Source organism: Scylla paramamosain, chromosome 45 (assembly GCF_035594125.1).
Source record: "Scylla paramamosain isolate STU-SP2022 chromosome 45, ASM3559412v1, whole genome shotgun sequence".
In the NCBI taxonomy this organism is placed as follows: domain Eukaryota; kingdom Metazoa; phylum Arthropoda; class Malacostraca; order Decapoda; family Portunidae; genus Scylla; species Scylla paramamosain.
Window position 1 is genome coordinate 2632501 of NC_087195.1, and position 5000 is coordinate 2637500.

Genomic DNA, 5000 nt, shown 5'->3' on the forward strand with positions numbered 1-5000 from the left:
GAGAGAGAGAGAGAGAGAGAGAGAAATTTCTCCCGATGCAAACACAAACACTTATAAGCACGCACACACACACACACACACACACACACACACACACACACACACACACACACACCACGGATATGTACACACGGAAATATTGGTATTGTACGTTTAGAGAGAGAGAGAGAGAGAGAGAGAGAGAGAGAGAGAGAGAGAGAGAGAGAGAGAGAGAGAGAGAGAGAGAGAGAGAAAGGAAGAAGGAAAACAAGATACCAATCACTTCAAGGAGGAGAAGGAGGAGGAGGAGGAGGAGGAGGAGGAGGAGGAGGAGGAGGAGGAGAAGCGTCGTGTCACCTCCACTGAATATGACCAACTGACTGCCCCGTCTTGAGAGAGAGTGAGAGGGAGAGAGAGAGAGAGGGAGAGATGGGTAGGTGGGGAGAGGAGGGCAGTTAGATAGAGGGGGAGGGGGAAGAGGATGCTAAGGGAGGGGGAGGGAAGAGAGGGAGAGAGGCGTTGGTACATGTTTAGGGGAGAGGAGAGAAGGGGAGGGAAGGGGAAGAGGAGGAAGAGGAGGGACAGGTAATCTTAAGGAGGAGGAGGAGGAGGAGGAGGAGGAGGAGGAGGAGGAGGAGGAGGAGGAGGAGGAGGAGGAGATAAAAACACGTGTATAATCTCCATTGCCTAAGCACGTGTACCTCCTCCTCCTCCTCCTCCTCCTCCTCCTCCTCCTCCTCCTTCTCCTTCTTCTTCTTCCTCTTCTTCTTCTTCTCCTCCTCCTCCTTTTACACAACGTAGTAAAATAAATCATAAAAAAAACATAAAAACGAATAAATCAAGAGAGAGAGAGAGAGAGAGAGAGAGAGAGAGAGAGAGAGAGAGAGAGAGAGAGAGAGAGAGAGAGAGAGAGAGAGAGAGAGAGAGAGAGAGAGAGAGAATGATTAAACTTAACCTCTTCTCCTTCTCTTCCTCTTCTCTTCTTCCTTCTTCTTCACCTCCTCCTTCTCTTCCACTTTCTCTCCAATAAAGAAAATAACAGAGAAATTTAAAACGTTTCAGCTTACGAGAGAGAGAGAGAGAGAGAGAGAGAGAGAGAGAGAGAGAGAGAGAGAGAGAGAGAGAGAGAGAGAGAGAGAGAGAGAGAATATTCAGAGGAAATCATTCAAATATTTACACCTATCAGAGAGAGAGAGAGAGAGAGAGAGAGAGAGAGAGAGAGAGAGAGAGAGAGAGAGAGAGAGAGAGAGAGAGAGAGAGAGAGAGCACCCCAAGAGGCCTCAAATACTATCTAACATGAATGATAAGTGAGAGACACCCAGGAGGAGGAGGAGGAGGAGGAGGAGGAGGAGGAGGAGGAGGAGGAGGAGGAGGAGGAGGAGGAGGAGGAGGGTCAGACATACCACAACCACCACCACCACCGTGTATAATTAATTACAATAACCAATTAATTCCACAATAAGGGTAAACATTATTATTATTATTATTATTATTATTATTATTATTATTATTATTATTATTATTATTATCATTACTGTGAAAGTGACGTGGAGGAAGAAGAAAATGGCAAAGAAGAAGAAGAAGAAGAAGAAGAAGAAGAAGAAGAAGAAGAAGAGGAAGAAGAAGAAGAAGAAGAAGAAACGGAATTTAAAGGGAAAATAACACAAACAAAAATAAATAAGTAAATAAAAACATAAAACAATAGATAAATAAATAAACAAACAAATAAACAAATAAACAAACAAATAAAAACATATACAAGGAAAAAACCTTCCTTTTTCGCCCTTGAGGAAACCAAATTTATCCTCCCTTCTCCCTCACCCCTTCTCCCCCATCCCCCTCTCGCCCCTCCCCTCTCCTCTCCCTCCCCTCCCTCCCCCTCCCCTCTCCCTGGGTCAATGTGTAACGCGTCCCAAATTTTCTGGACACACACACACACACACACACACACACACACACACATACATATTCATACGTACAAGACCATTCCTATGAACGTATACACACACACTCATACACACATACATGCATACATACATACATACATACGTACACACACATAAGGAATGCAAGATGCCTAATACGTACTGGACATACGTCCTTCTGGGGACACACACACACACACACACACACACACACACACACACACACACACACACACATATAGCAAGGGTATGTAAAGAAAGTAATTACCTTGTATATGTGTGTGTGTGTGTGTGTGTGTGTGTGTGTGTGTGTGTGTGTGTGTGTGTGTGTGTGTGTGTGTGTGTGTGTGTGTCAATACAAGTGTGAAGGTATGTATATACACCATATGCTTGTGTGTGTGTGTGTGTGTGTGTGTGTGTGTGTGTGTGTGTGTGTGTGTGTGTGTGTGTGTGTGTGTGTGTGTAACTACAAGATACGTAACTAAGCCACTCTCTCTCTCTCTCTCTCTCTCTCTCTCTCTCTCTCTCTCTCTCTCTCTCTCTCTCTCTCTCTCTCTCTCTCTCTCTCTCTCTCTCTCTCTCTCTCTCTCCCTGACAACAGTACAACTTCCAATATTTTCTAATTAACAGAGTGAGTGAGTGAGTGAGTGAGTGAGTGAGTGAGTGAGTGAGCGAGTGAGTGAGTGAGTAATATTGGGCAGGTGTGGCATAATTACTGACCACCTGTGTCCTTGAGGAGGAGGAGGAGGAGGAGGAGGAGGAGGAGGAGGAGGAGGAGGAGGAGGAGGAGGAGGAGGAGGAGGAGGAGGAGGAGGAGGAGATGTAAGAAGAAAAGTAATGTAGATTTAGGTGGGGAGAGAGAGAGAGAGAGAGAGAGAGAGAGAGAGAGAGAGAGAGAGAGAGAGAGAGAGAGAGAGAGAGAGAGAGAGAGAGAATGAGATGACCTTCCAGAAGCTATAACGTGTGAAATGGAAGGAAGTCGAGAGAGAGAGAGAGAGAGAGAGAGAGAGAGAGAGAGAGAGAGAGAGAGAGAGAGAGAGAGAGAGAGAGAGAGAGAGAACGAAGATAAAGGAAAAAAATGAACGAACGAGAAAGAAAACGAAATGAAAGATAAGGAAAAAAAAATATAGGAAAAAAACAGAAAACGGGAAATTAACGTTTAACTTAAGTATTATCATAAACGTTTCAACAACAACGTTTTTCTTGACAATGTACGTTTTTTTAACAGGATCCATTAACTTCACAGCCCTCTAGGTATTTTCTTTCTTTATTTTCTTTCTTTCTTCTATTTTCCTCCCCTTCTTTTTTTCCTGTATGTTGTTTATGTATGTATTTTCTTCCTTTCTTTTATTTTTTTCTTGTGTATGTTTGTATTTTCTTTTTCTTTTATTTTCCTTTCTTTCCTTTTCTTTTTTTCCTCCCCTTTTTCCCTGCGTGTCTATGTCTGGTCTCCTTTCTTTTTTCCTTTTTTCTTCATCTTTTTTTCCCATGTGTCTAATGTCATGAAAGGGAAATTAAAGTTCATGAACATTTTTCTCTCCTTTCTTTTCTGTTGCTCTGTGAATTTAGCGTTTTTTTTTCTTCTTCTTATTATTATTTCCTTCAAAACGTTTGGATAATATTTCTTAATTCTTGCTTTCCCTTCCTTTACTCTATTTTCTTTCTTTGTTTTTTTACTCTTTTCTCTTTACGATTTTTCTAAAGTTTTTAAAGGTCTTTCTAAATGTGTGAATCTTGTTTTTCTCGTTGTTTTTTTTTTCGGCTACATTATAAGAAGCCTTGCTAAAACAATGAAATCAATACAAATCTCATTCATTTCATCCCTGATTCTCTTACCAAAAGATTTAAATGCACTATGGACCACATTCGTAAACACGTCTGGGCCACACCTTCATTATTTGCAAAAGACTCTATGAAATTAAAGTGACGCGGTTTCTAAAGGTGATTTTCAGTTCTCGTGACAGATTAACAAGATTTCTTCATCATCAGCAAGAGAAAGAGTATTAAGAGCCCAGCTAATCGTTTGTGTTTTTAAGGGTGTTTTTTTTACAGTTCAAGTGACAGATTAACAAGATTCCTACATTATTAACAGGGAAAACACTTGAAAAACCAATCATTTGTGTTTTTAATGGTGTTTTTTATAGTTCAAGTGACAGATTATCAAGATTCCTACATTATTAACAGGGAAAACAGTTGAAAAACCAATCATTTGTGTTTTTAAAGATGTTTTTTTACAGTTCAAGAGACAGATTAATAAGATTCCTACATTATTAACAGGGAAAACACTTGAAAAACCAATCATTTGTGTTTTTAAAGATGTTTTTTACAGTTCAAGTGACAGATTAACAAGATTCCTACATTATTAACTGAGAAAACACTTGAAAAACCAATCATTTGTGTTTTTAATGGTGTTTTTTACAGTTCAAGAGACAGATTAATAAGATTCCTACATTATTAACAGGGAAAACAGTTGAAAAACCAATCATTTGTGTTTTTAATGGTGTTTTTTACAGTTCAAGTGACAGATTAACAAGATTCCTACATTATTAACAGGGAAAACACTTGAAAAACCAATCATTTGTGTTTTTAATGGTGTTTTTTACAGTTCAAGTGACAGATTAACAAGATTCCTACATTATTAACAGGGAAAACACTTGAAAAACCAATCATTTGTGTTTTTAATGGTGTTTTTTACAGTTCAAGTGACAGATTATCAAGATTCCTACATTATTAACAGGGAAAACACTTGAAAAACCAATCATTTGTGTTTTTAATGGTGTTTTTTACAGTTCAAGTGACAGATTATCAAGATTCCTACGTTATTAACAGGGAAAACACTTGAAAAACCAATCATTTGTGTTTTTAATGGTGATTTTTTACAGTTCAAGAGACAGATTAATAAGATTCCTACATTATTAACTGAGAAAACACTTGAAAACCCAGCTAATCGTCTCTATAGCCTTTAAAAAAAACAGCCGTGGTGAGAGCAAAGTGATTTTAAGTTTTTTTTTTTTTTGTTTAGTTCTATAGACAGATTAATAATATTTCTACATTAGTGACGAGAGAAACAGTATTGAGAAAGAAGTTAATGGTCTC

The 5000-nt window shown here is 39.1% G+C and overlaps 1 protein-coding gene across 1 annotated transcript in view; it reads right to left on the reverse strand.

Annotated features, from left to right (window-relative positions):
* LOC135094216 (serine/threonine-protein kinase WNK1-like) overlaps window positions 1–5000 on the reverse strand; it is a 134838-nt gene that overhangs the window by 115411 nt on the left and 14427 nt on the right. The window lies entirely within an intron of this gene.